We start from the raw sequence: 14,444 nt of genomic DNA, 5'->3' as shown, positions 1-14,444 counted from the left end.
TGGGTGACCCTTAGCCTTTGCAGGCGTAAACAGTGGTCTTCAGGTGGGCTGAGTTTGGACACTGGCCTCTCTGTTGCCCACAGCTGGAAACCTCATAAGTACCCCAGGGGGAGGAGTGACGTCTCCCAGCTGTGAGCAGTGATGACGTATGTCACTTGTGAACAATGACATCCCCCAAGTCTTTTAAGGATGGGCTGTGATCCTTCTTTTTCTCAGGAGTTGGTATCCCCTGCTTCCCCCCCACAAATCAGTGCACAAAATGATGGAGGTAGAACTACACTTAGTAGATCCAATATTGCAGATCTAACGGGCGTCGAAGCAGACAAGGCCAGGTGGTCCAGTCTTCAACTTCTCTAGGCTGCTTTCAACAGCTGTCATGACCATGACTACTGAAATGCCTGGGCATGGAATGGCCGTACAGCGCTATCAGAATACTGCAGGCCCCTCTGGCCTAGGCCACCTCTTTACCAGGAAGAGGAAGCCAGCCTGCCCAGCTTCCCTGGGATCCTCTGATCGATCCTCTGATCCCCTGGCTGAAGCTTCTCTTCCTGTGAGCAATAGGAATACAGAGGACTTAATACCAATGAGATTTTTTTTATTTTTTATTTTTGTTTTGTGTTTTTTTTTTTTTTTTTTCCTTCGAGATGGGGTTTCTCTGTGACTTTGGAGGATGTCCTGGAACTAGCTCTTGTAGATCAGGCTGGTGTCGAATAAACAGAGATCCTCCTGCCTGTGCCTCCCGAGTGCTGGTATTAAAGGTGTGCACCACCAAGCCAAGCCTCTAGCTCCTCTTCCCAGGAACATGGTTTTTCTCTCTCTCTCTCTCTGGATCTCTCCCTTTGGGTAGATTCAGTACTGGAGGTCAGGAATTTGGGGTTCCATTCCTATATCTTCTCACCTGCAGGAACCTCTGCTTCTGGGCTTATTTGTCCCCTACTGGAAAGTGCCCACATTTCTCTTAGGACGTCTATAAGGATCAAACAAGATGATGGCTATAGAGTTAACAAGAACCTGGCTTGTTCATAGGGATCACTTGGAGACTATTCTTTTCCTGTTTTTTTGTTATTGCTGTTGCTTTCAAGACAAGGTCTTGCAACATAGCCTAAGTAACCCTCAAACTCAGGACCCTCCAGGCTGGGATTATAGACATGAGGCATTATATTAGCTCATTTGGAAATTTCTAAAACTCCAGCCTACATCCCATACATTGCAGAGCTTTCAGATAGAGTATAGAGTACAGTCAGGTAGACCCAGTATTGGAGCTAGAGCTGAGAACACAGACAGTCTCACAGTCTTGACCAGAATCAGTTCTGTGGACCAGTGGCAGTGGTAGGATGGGCCTGGGTGAAAGATGGCTTACATGTGGTCAGAATCTAGAAACAGAGCAGGTAGCAAGGAGGCCAGGTTACAAATCCCAGCATTACTTTTTTTTTTTTTTTTTTTTTTTTTTTGAGACAAAGTCTTAGTTATAGTGCAGACTGGCCTCAAACTTGTATTCTTAAGCTTCCAAATGAACCATGTGACACAGTGTATGTAGTCTCAATACGTGCTGATGACCTTTTTCTTTTTCCTGAGACAAGGTTTTTCACTGTATCCTTGACTGTCCCAGAACTCATGATGTAGATCAGGCTGGCCTTGAACTCACAGAGAGCCACTTGCCTTTGCTTCTCAAGTGCTATGTTAAACGCTTGGACTTTTTTTTTTTTAATCTAAGCTAAACACAGATAAACATTTAGTTTACCAACCACTAGACTTTCCTCTGAGCCTTTTCCAGCCTAGATCTGTAAACACTGTATCTCGAAGATGACCCCAGCCTCCCTTAACATTCCTGCCTGAAAAACTCAAGGCTGCCAAAGAACTGACTGTTGTAGCCCATGTGTTGGATTGGGGCCTCTGGCTTCCATCCTTTAAGAGGGGTGGGATCCTGACTGATTACGGTCAGCCCAATCTCCTCTCCACCATCCAACCCTTTAAAATGTCTTACTTCCCTGGCCCTGTAGAAGCCCTTCTTCTCCCTCTCCCTCTGCCTGCATCCTTTCTGTAAAAGTCCAGGGACTTTCATGCAAATAGAAATTGGAATCTATTATCACAGGATTCTTGCAAAATTTCTCAGTGACAAAAACCTGTCCTTAAGACTTTTATGAACATTCGCTTTGTTTGTCTTGTTTTTGGTCTTTGTCTTTTGAAACAAGGTCTCGTGGAGTCCAACCTAAACTGGCTGCCATGCCAAGAATGATGGGACACACTCATCCTTCTGCCTCCACATCTGTCTTTGACAAGGACTTTGATGATCTGAACTGTTTCCTATAATTCTACTTAGGAGGATTTGAGGCCAAACCTTTATCATGTTTATCTTCATGGTTGCTACTCCAAACCTTTATTTCAGATAGCTGGCATTGGTTTTCCAGACTCAGTGAACAATGCAAGAATCAAGGGAGCCTGGTGGTACTTAAAGTAGTGCAGTTTGGGAAATGTGGGCCCAATTCCACCACTTTCTTTTCCTGATGGGGAACCTTAAATGACAGTGCAGTATGGGCCTTGCTCCCCACTCCTGGTGCTAGGCTTTCTGGCTAGGGCAGGAGGTTAGTCAAGCATGGTAGTAGCTTGGGCCAGGGAATCTGGCCCAAGTCCTCCATAAGAGCCAAATCTAATAGGGAAAGGGACAAGAAGGATGTGGTGGAGAAGTGACAAAGATGATACAGTGAGGGGTTGGAAGTACCCAAATAGAGGCAGGAAGGAGGGGAGCCATGCTTTACAAAGGCAGAGAGCCCAGAACTGATCCCTAGATGTCTTAGGGAGGTCATCGCTTCTCTGATGGGCTCTGGGAAGCAAGGGCTCCACTCTGGGTGGAGTAAAAACAAACAGTGGCCATGAGACCTGGGTAGAGCTTGATAAACAGGTTTGAGTGGCTGGTGCAGAGAGTGTGGGGAGAGAGAGCCAGGGAGAGGCCTTAGGGGGCACTTGCCTGGAGGAGATGGAAAGAGAAAGAACATCCATTAGTGAGGCAGAGACACCCCCCTCCTCCCCAGAAAATGGGAAGGATTGAAGCCATAGGATTGGAGCAGAGAGAAAGGGCAGAGAGGACTGCTCAGTCCTCCAGAGCCTATGGTGGCAGGGCTAGTGCGTGGGAGGGGAAGACATGGGGCTTTCCAATGAAGGGATATTAATTTATTCGCTTACAAAACAGTTACCATCCAAACCGCTGTTTCACTATCACAAGGAACCTCTGCCTGGGGAAGCCCTGCCTCTCACTGGCTGTGTGACTCTGGGCAAATAATTAAATCTCTCTGGGTCACTCCATCCTCTCCTCCACAAAATGAGAAAAATACCTAGGTCAGCCAGGCCTGGTGGCAGACACCTATAATTCCAGATACTCTAGGGGCTGAGAATCCTGCCTGCTGCTCTACAGAGTATGTCCAGAGTCATCCTGCACAACTTAGTGCATCCTTATCTCCAAAGTAAGAAGAGGGCTTGGGCTGTAGCATCCTTCTGTGCAAACATGAGGACCTGAGTTTTCTCCCAGGACCCACATCAAAGCTGGGTACGGCAGCACCAGCCAATAATCCTAGAGCTAGGGAGACAGAGTTAGGATTATCTGTCTCAGCATTAACTGAGGGGAGGGGAGAATGAGGGAAAGAATAGAAGAGGAAGAAGAAGAGAAAAGGGAGAGGAAAGGATGACTAAAAGGGTGGAGAGAAGGCCAGGAACAGCTGTCTCCATGGCTGCTGTAAATTGGATGAAGAGTGTAGAAAGGGCTCAGCATACACAACAAATGGAGAAAGTGATCGTGCCATGGTTTGTGTGCACCTGCTCAATGTGGATGCCTGGATCCTTGAGTTGCTCATGGACTAGCAATGCCTGAGTATCTGGGTGACCCATGGAGCTCTCCACACCATAGGAATTTTAAGGAACTCATTGAAAGAACTCATAACTTACTGTCATCTTGCTTGAACAGGCAACTTATGGAAGTTGGCCTTCACCCAAAGTTGATGGCACCTTTATTTGGGGATACAGATGATGTGACATCCAAGCGTTTGTGACACATTGTGTCCTAGCTAAAGAAAGGTGTAGGACACTGTAAACCAGGCACCATTTCTCACCCTCACAGAGGTTGAAGATAAAGCTCCTACTGTGTGATGTGATAAGAGTAGGGAAGGAAGAGATATTCTCTTGTGCTCTGGGTGGTCAAGAGGTGTCCTGGCATTGGTGGGCTCCATAGTGGGTCCTGCAGGGCTGGGGAGGAAAGTGCCAGAGAAGACTGAAGGCCTAGGTGGGAAGACTTTGGCTCCTAAGGAACAGAAAGGGACCATTGCGTCCAGGATAGAAATGAAATGGGGATACAGACCTTTGTTGGGAGGTTATACTTTTTTGGGGACTGAGATTCCTCTAAAAGGCCTTAGATGGGAGATTGTTTCATATTTAGTTCATACAATTTACTTTTTTGTTTATTTTTTTTAGAGACAGGGTCTCACTATATAGCATGTTCTGGAATTCACTGTGTAGACCAGCTGGTCTCAGAGATCCACATGCCTCTGTCTCCTAAGTGCTAGGATTAAAGCTGTATGCCACTTTTTATTTTTAAGTTAAATTTTAACTTCAGCAAACTCCACCATGTTGTCATAAGCAACATCTTTTCATTCTTTGTTAGTAATGTGGAATTATGAAGCATTTTCTTGAATAACTGTCTTTTAATTTTAATTTGGAGACAGTTTGTTCTTCTGAAGCATAGTGAGATTCTCAATTGTCAAAGAAATGTTAGACTCAAAATGACCATGAATCTTATGCATCAGACTTGAGCATTGTAATGGAATCACATAGGACAGTCACTATAGAAAAACTGCAAATATTTTTCTTCCATTACACGATTGCGATTTTTTTTAATGCCTTTATTGGGGAATAATTGGCACACAACAAATTGCAGAGAAAGCATACCATTTGATACATTTGGATGTCCTTATATGTACACATTAAAACCATCCCCTTAATTGAGATAGTGAACATATTCACGGCTTCCAAAATCTCTTGAGTGATTTCAGAATGCCTGCCCAAACTTGTAGCCTTCAGCAGCTGAGCTGGAGCCACACCCTGCTTTATTCTTTGAAGAATAAACTCATCAGTACCTGGGTGCAATGTTGACTCTGTCAGCTCCTGGCTGTGTAACCAGGTTACTGCATTGCTTCTGTTTTGTTTTGGTCTGTAAAAAAAAAAAAAAAGTACCTGCCTCACAGGACTGTAAGGAATGCTGATATATAATAAAAAGCCCTAGGTGGTGCTTGGTAGAGGAGACAGCATTGCTACAAAGTGCTCAGCCTGAAAATAGAAAAGCCACATAGGGGCATGGGGCAGGAGGGATGAGAGGCAGTTCAGTAGGTAAAAGTGTTTGCTGCACTACTGTAAGCACCTGAGTTCAAATCCCCAGAATCCTTGTAAAAGCCAGAGGTGTGGAGGGAGCATTGGTAATGCCTGTGATTCCATGGGAAGATCAGAGACAAGCACAGGAGTCTCTTGCTGGAAACTCAAAGGCTAGCCAGCCTTGTGAAAGGAAGGAAACAAGGAGGTGGGAGGTAAGGCTGGGCATTGTGGCACATGCCTTTAGTTGCACTAGGCAGAGGCAAGCAAATCATTGAGTTTGAGGCCAGCCTGGTTACAGAGCGAGTTCCAGGACAGCCAAGGCTACACAGAGAAACTGTGTCTAGAAAATAAAATGTACAGAACCTAGACACAAGGTTGTCTTCTAACCTCCACAAACATGTGACATGTGCACACCCATATTTACCCACAGGAATGTGTGTATACACATGTACACTCACACAAAGCCAAATAGGACAAACATTTGGAAAAATCTCTCCCTTCTCCAGGGGAATCAGCTGACTCATTTGCCTCCATTATACCATTGTTAAAGGATGAGAAATGTGTATGTCTGGATTATTTGTCTTCATTGTCAGTCACTTGAGAGACTGCTGCACAGGTCTGTGAGGATGCTTTCAGAGACGTGCAGCCAGATAGGGAAGACACCCTGGGTATGACACCCTGGGTATGACACCATCCCATGAACTGGAATCCTGGGCTGAGTAAAAAGTGGGACCAGCAGGTTGAGCATCTTTCTTTACCTCCCTTACACTCCCTGGCAGTGGGCTCTGCGACCAGCTGCCTTGTGTTTCTGTTGACATGCTTTCCTGGCCCATGCTGGACCTGTATCTTCAAATCATGAGCCAGATTAAGCCTTCCCCCTGAAGTGGTCTCTCGTCTTAGCAATGACACGTTACCTTCTTCCTCCTGATGAGCTGGCACAGCCCTAGAGACAAACGGTCAGCCTCTGAACAAGGAAACTGAAAAGGCTCATAACTCTTGACAGTTCAGCCCATCTACCAACTAGAGACATCCAAGTTAAGTTTTTTTGTTTGGTTTTTGGCTTTGCCAGTGAAGAATAATGAGAGACTGGTCAGTAAGTTCCTGTGCAGTAGATAGAATGCCTACCAACTGCAGTCCTCATGGAGGAAGCCAACAGGGCTTGGGCACACTAGGCAACAGGCACCATGAGTCCAGCATCCAGAGAGGAGGGGTAAATCCTCCGGCATCCCTAGAAGCTGGTGACTGACATGGAAGTGAGCATCAAGTTGGTGTAGCTCAGCTGGCCAGGGGGAGCATAATTTTTAACTTTTAAATTTCTCAGTGCTTGATTACAGCATAATAGTAAAATGCACAACTCAGTGACATTTTGCATATATATACATATATATACATATATATATATATATGTATATATATATATATATATATATGCAATCTATCTCCTCCTGAATCAGATATAGGACAATTCTGTTGCCCTGTAATTTGCTCATTATTCTGAATTTTATCACTTAGAGTTTGTCTGTTCTTGACCTCCATTTAAATTTAGATGTGATACTATTTTAGCTTGCCAGATTTTGCTCACCATACATTTTTGACATTTCTTCCTCCCTGATGTTATGGATCAAACCAAGGGCTTCAAGTCAGCTAGGCAAACACTCTACCATTAAACAACACCTTTTGGGGGAGGGGAGAGAAGGTCTCACTGCATTGCCAGGCTGGTCTTGACATTTTGATCCCCCAGCCTCAGTCTCTGGAGTAACTGGGATTATAGGCCTGAGTTATCAGGTCCCTCACCTGATAGTGAACTTATTGACTCATAGGCTGTTATTGTGATGATGGGGGGTGGGGTGTCCTCCCTACCAACAGCCTAGCAAGCAGCTCTGCTGCTGGGTGTCCTTGTTTCACACTGTTCTGACCCTGTCCACTTGGAGACAGCTCAGCCCCATGAAATTTTCCTTCACTTCAGGTGCCAGGCATGGGTTTGTGATCAGTGAGTGCTTCTGACCCACTGGCTATAAACAGAGGTTGCCGGCACCTTCCTTGTGTTTGATGAATATGTGAGAACACTTCATAGATTCCAGTTCAGTAAGATGGACAGTGGAAAAGACAGCTGAACCAGCAGATGGAAGAGAAGTGCTGGCCTTGGCATCTGGGAAAAGGCAACAAAGCTGTTGTGCTTGCTGTCTCTTGAAGTGTTACCTTCCAGGTCCTTCGGAGGCTTGGCTCTCTGGGAACACTCAGAAACCTGTTCTTGGTTCTCATGGAGGCTTTGATAAATGGGCAGTATTGATTCCATCATTGGCAATGAATTTGCCTTTAGACCTTTCCCTGGCAATCAGGAGGGTGGGGCTGGAGTTAATGTCATCATGGAACTACTCATAACTTCATCTAATGCTAAGTATGTCATGAAGGCCCCACCTCCTCAAACTACTAACATGGGAATTGGGAGATTAAGTTTCCAACATGTGAACTTTTGGGAGGCACATACAAACCATAGCTAATCTCTCTTCCCAGCAATGATGGCTGTTGTGAGCATTACATGAGCAAGAAATAAATTTGCATGGTGTAAAGCTGTCATTTGGAGATTTTCCTAATAGAGCAGCTAATTATGCTTTAAGTGATACAAATAACCAGGACCAGTTTATACTGCCTTCAGCCAACAACTGAAGGAACAAATACACATGGTCACAATGCTCGTGGATCTGAAGGAAGCAGACAGAAATGTTAGCAATAGCCATCTTCAAACGACGAATGATGCATTAATACTCTGATTTTGCTTTTTCATATGCTTCAATTTTTTTGCATGAACAGGTATGTATTACACATACACATGCATATACTACACAATTAGGGGATATTACTAACTGAATTAGATTTTCTGAGAGGGACAGAGAAACACTAGTTGCTGTTTAAAGACCAAGAAACTCAGAATCCATTGGCTTTGTGAAAAGCAGTGTCTCCTGGATTCCTGAATCTTCTCTGAGCTGTCCTGCTCCCACTCTCAGACTTTCCAGCTGTCTCTCATGGAAAAAGACTACCCCATTTCCTAGCCTGGATGCATCCACCCATGACCCAACTGCCATGAGACCCACACCTGAGCTCTCTGCTTCAGCTCAGCAAGCACCTGCTCTGGGTGCCTTCCCCACACACTGGACTGGAAGACAGGCTCCCAGAGCGCTCACCCATGCCCTTCCCAGTTCTCAGAGCAGCATTTCACCCTGTGAGACTTCCACCCCTGCCTCCCAGAGACTGGCAGGAGAGGAAGCAGGGTGGGACTGGACCCCTGGAGCCAAGTCTCTGTGACTGTAAAGGAGGCGGCTGCACTCTGGATCCTCCAGCCTTGGAGGAGGCAGTAGGCAGAATCCTTGTTTATTTTGGACAGAGATCAATGTGTTCCTTGCCCCTCTCCCAACAGGGAAACCACTTAGCACAGAGGCAGAGGCCTCACCATGAAGGTGGCTGGGCACTTTTCTGGTAACCAACACTCCTGCCAATATTGTGGCCATAGTCACGACCATTGAGTTTTTAGGAGATGGAAACTCGCCCAAGTTCGCACACAGTTAAAATGGTACCCTACCACACTTATAACCCAGACAAAAGCATCCTGAAGCCCACCATGTTCTTTCCAGTTGACCACGCATCTGTCTCCATGGCCAAGGGCCGGGAATCCAGCCAACAGTTAATGGAGTGAATTTGTCCCATGACCCCTTTAACAGAGAAACAGGAAAACAGCTCCAGCTCCAACAGAGCCCGCCCTCCCTCCAGCCCTCACTTCTCTCTCTCCCTCCCCTTTCTTTATTCAGGTTAGCTCTAGCACCAGCATTTTGTTGATCATCTGCAAAAAATCCTACAATGCATATGCACCATAAAATAGTACTGTTTATCTCTTTACAAAGTTCATTATGTGTGTGTGCACATGCATGCATGTGCGTGCTTGCTCGCATATGCATGCTTGCACAGGTACCACAGATGATACCACTCATGGAAGTCAGAGAGTAACTAACTGTTGTCAGGAGTTGGGTCCCAGGTAACATATCTCTTTTCCCACTAAGCCACCTCACCAGCCTCTCATTCTGCTTTTAAAGGAAATTTTAAAATCAGTTTATTATTGGCCAAATATGAGTGGCCGTGGCCAGGAAACATGTGTTCAGGTTACTCTGAGTAAGAGAGGTCACATGAATTTTCATAGCAGCAGAAAACCTGGTAAATCCACCTATCAGTTATGTTGGTGATGGGGAAGGAAGGTTTGGGGGGGGGCAGATACAGCAAGGTTGGCAAATCTCTTCCCAGGTTTCAGATGCCACCATGTAGCTTTAGAAGAGATAGAGACCAGTGATCTGCTTTTGTGTGATGCTTTCTGGGACATTTACATAGCAGTCATGGCATTAGGTCAGACACAAAAGTTAAGGTAGTAACTGTTCACCAGCCCAGGATAATTCTGGCTCTGGATCTAGAGCATGTCCTCAAGGCTCAGCAGCTCAAAGACTTTGACACAGATGTTCTCTATTTACCTTCACCACTGGTGATCAAACCCAGGGCTTTGCACATGCCCAGTAAGCATTCTACCTTGAAACCATAGACACAACCTCTATAGAGAACATTCATTCACCATATGCACATCCTTCCCACTTTTGGATGAAGGAAACTGGACCTAAAGAGGGACCAGAGCTTGCCCAATGTCACCCAGCCAGCATCTTAGCCCAGGCAGATTAACATTACAAACCTGGACTTTCTAACTCCAAGTCACATCACATGGCAACTAAACATATAAGTACATTCATTAGCACTTTGTGGGGACTTAGAGTCCTGGTAGTAGTGAGTTACTGAGTATGACGAGCCCTAGATTCAATCTCCCCCACTGAAAAAAAAGAAAACATTAATTTCTCAATAGATGTACATGATACACTTTACACAAAACACACTGGTTGTAAACATACATTGTCACAAACCATCAAGAAACGGCTGCTCCTATTTAACTCCACCCCAAAATGAAAAGAGGAGCCACAGATCTCCTGTGCCACCTCCTCCTAACCATTGTTCTCTCCACTCACCCCTAAGGGCCTTGAATCCTGACTTTTTTCCATGTATGTGACACTGGGAATTTAAATTTTATTTTATGTGCATGAATATTTTACTCCATGTATGTGGGCACTATATGCATGCCATCGGGTTCCTTAGGACTGGAGTTGGAAGAGCAGCCAGTGCTTGTGTGTCTTTTCCTGGATGGCGGCCCCAGGACTGGGATGGCTGGGTGGTTTGGAGGTGACACTTCAACATTCTTTTTGCTTTTTTCATCACACTCCCCCTTAGCAGTGGAGACTTCTGCTTGGAGCCTTGAGAATTCTCCAAAGCCCTCTTTGCTATGTTGTTCAGGAGCTCAGGCTATCCAGTTGAGGCAGCCAGGGCACACATTTGTCACAGTAAGTGGCTGCTAACAGTCTCTTGCACATGTGTAAAGCACTTCCCTCTGTTTGCGTCAGATAAGCCCTCTCCAGACTACACAAGGAGCCGTAACTGCCAGGAGGGCAAGGCTCTGTTAGACTGCTAGTCACCGCTAGTCTCCCAGCTTACACCCACTTCAAGTCCCGTGTGGCGGCTGAAATGCCCACAATGACACTGGTCCCTCCCCGAGGAGGAGCTGTGTCTTTTCTTGCCACATATTCCCCTGGCCTAGCCTGGAGCTTGATAAACAGAAGGTGCTTGGCAAGGATTTGTGGAATGAACCTAACATGCTAAAATGCCAGTGAGAAAATGCTGCTTGAAGCCCCGGTGCCCACGGGGTGCTGACAAGGGCCCTGTATCAGTTTTCTTGTGGCTGTTGAAACAAATGGCCCCACACACTTAAACAGGTGTGTGCTGGTTGTCACACAGTTCTGGGTGTCAGAAACTTAAGGGAAGGGCTGGTGAGATAGCTCAGGGGAAAGGTGCTTCCCAAGACTGAGGACATGAGTTCAATCCCCAAGACCCACTTGGCAGAAGAGAACCAACTTCTGTCCTTTGACCTTCATATATGAATTCTGTGCCAATACACACACACACACACACACACACACACACACACACACACACACACACACACACACGGTAGTCAAAGTGCTTGTGGAGACTGAATAAATACATGTAAAAAAGAAAAGAAAAACTCAAACCGAGTCTCACTGGGTTCTGGAAACCCTGTCTTTACCTTTTTCGGCTTTTAGAAGCCTCCTGCATTTGCATTCCTTGGCTCATGGTCCCTCCTCTATATGCAGAATGGCAGAGTCGTCGTTAAGTCTCTCAAATCCTAAGTCTGTCCTTATGTCACCTCTCACTCTGACCATCCTGTCTCTTTTACAATGTCACTGTGATAAAAATCCTTAACTAACACTACATGCAAAGTCAACTTTGTCGAGTAGACTAGTATGTTTCCACACTTTGGGGCATCTGTACATCTCCCACCCCCTTAGACTGCCTGACTGAAGGGCTGCAGTCTTACTGTGGTAGACTGAATGACCTATCTGTCCTCCCTAAGTCTCAGGCATTTGAATACTTGATATCCAGCTGGTGGCTTTGGGGAAAGATCAGGAAGTGTAGCCTGGTTGGAGGAGGCATGTCTTTGAAGGAAAGTTTAAGTTTTCAAAAGCTTTCCCCCATCCCCCAGCACTCTCTGTTCCTATTGGTGGATCAGGACTCCAGCTCTTGGCTGCTGCTCGGGTACCATGCCTCCAGGCTGCTGCCATGCTCCCTGCCATGACAGTAAGGGACTCCTATTTCTCTGGAACTATAAGCACAAAGCAAACCCTTTCTTTTAGTTGCTTTGGTCGTGATATTTTAGCACAGTGATAGGAAAGTAACTATGACATCTATGAATCTGTCCCTTGCTCTCATCAGTCCATACACACGCTGCCTTCCCGCAGCCAGTGCACGGCTTCTTGGCCACCCTTGTACTTTTATACCTTGCTTTTAGAGTTTTCATGTCCCGGAATCCAGTGCCTTCAAGCAAGTCCTTCCTTCAGAGTTCCACTTAGAAGTCACTGCACCAGGAAGCCACTCCTGCCCCCCCCACACACACACGGGTGTGGCCTCCTCTTGTCTCACACATGACTGGTGGCTCTGTCGGGTGGCCTTGCTTGGCTGTCTGAATCTCCTGTGTACAGTGCATGTAAATAAACATAGACAACCTGGTGCTGTTGTTGTGCTGTCTTCTTCTACAAAACAGTAATAGTAGTGATTTGATAAAATTGTGTAAAGCTGCCCAAGTGTGTGTTAGGCAAAGAATGTGCATAAAGTGTGGTAGCATAGGACTGCAGAGATGGCTCAGTGGTTAAGAGTGCTTACTGCTCTTGCAGAGGACCCGGGTTCAATTCCTAACACCCATATGGCAGCTCACAACAACCATCTGTAACTCCAATTCCAAGGAATCTGATGCCTTCTTCTGGCCTCTAATGGCAGGCACTCAGTGCACAAACATTCATGTATGCAAAATATGCATAACACTTAAAATAAAAATAAATTGTTTAAATGGTATAGAACAGAGTCCTATGTACAGTAAAAGCAAGATTTTAAAATAGTACTGTCTGGGGCTGGGGATATACCTCAATGGTAAAATGGCTGCCCAGAATGCAAGAGACTTTTGGTTCATCCCCAGTGACACACATACACATACTGTTTTCATTTTTGTATGTCTTGCAGCTTAGTCCTGGAACCCTGACTAGGGACAGTGAGAGAATGAAGAAAGGACAGACGCACAGACACATATACAGGAAAACTGGGATCAGGTGGGTTATGTTCACTATTGAGGGGATGGAAGGCCCCTGTTATGACCCAATAACCCTGAACAACATGTTCATTAAGTACAGCATAGGGGCAGGGTCTAGATTGTTTCAGTAGAAGATCTCTGTAGGCGAGCATTTTTAGGCTGTGAATGTCTGGGAAGAGGAGGAAGCTGCAGTTGCTAGTTTTTGCATACATTGGCCACTCCCACACACTCAGATCAGGGAGGAAAGCTTTGTTATCCCTCTTAAGCCTGGCCTATTTGTGGAAAAGGCTTTATCAACTTCCCATGGGGTGGGGCTTTGGTCTTTGTCATGACTGCCCACATCAACACTACACATTCACTCAGGACATCACTCACTCAGGGCCTCCCCTTCAATGCCTGCTTTCTTATTTCTTAGATGTTCAGGATGAATCTTCATGCTTAGTCTAGGGGTGGTTCCCTGCAATTCTCCACAGCAGACTGTAATCACGAGAAGAGAGAAGAACAAACAGCTGCTATGCCCAAGAAGAACAAAAGGACATTATCGTGGATTAATAAGGATCGGGAAAAACAGATAGGCTGAATAGATGTTTATTCAGAGAGAAATAACTTACAACAGAGACAGATGAATGCCAGCAGGTTCCTGGTCCCAAGGATGCCTCTTCCCCAGACCAGTTCCCCCAGGTTACTTCTGCCCCTGTCCCCACCCCCAATGGGTGTGGTCAGTGCAACAGGCACAGACAGAGTGAATATCTCACTACAGGACATTTTAACAGGGTAAGGGGATTAAAACCCTGAAGCTCACTGAGAATCATTTTTGCAATGTTAGCAGGAGAAACAGTCTGATCATAAACCTTTTACATTTCTAGGCTGTGTTGACATAATTAGGCCACTTCCTAGGTGTCATTATCGTGGGTCCAAACACCAAAGAGGTAGGCCCCAATTAATTCCCAATTATATCTGTTCTAATTCTCAGGAGCTGTCACCACACATGTGTGTTGATAATTCATATGACAAATTAAATCCTGTCTGGATCAAAAGGCTATAGCCTTTTGAACAGTTCCCATTAGGACTCCAGATGATGACAACAGTAGCCCCTCACACAGAGGGAGTCATTAGTATAAACAGGAATTGAAGAATGTGATCAAGCCACTGAACCAAAAACGACGTAAGTTCAGTAGGCTTTTCACCTGACAAGACTTAACCTACACAGATATGACATAGACACATCAGAAATGCAGCTACTGGGTTATCTCCTATTCCTAGGCCTCCTCATACCTTAAGCCAGGCTCTTGGCTGAACCCTGTGTGATCCTTCCACCTTCAGGGAATGCATACTATTCACAATGCATACTATTGCC

Source organism: Phodopus roborovskii, unplaced genomic scaffold (genome assembly GCF_943737965.1).
Source record: "Phodopus roborovskii unplaced genomic scaffold, PHOROB, whole genome shotgun sequence".
In the NCBI taxonomy this organism is placed as follows: Eukaryota; Metazoa; Chordata; class Mammalia; order Rodentia; family Cricetidae; genus Phodopus; species Phodopus roborovskii.
Note: the sequence above shows the minus strand (reverse complement) of the source record.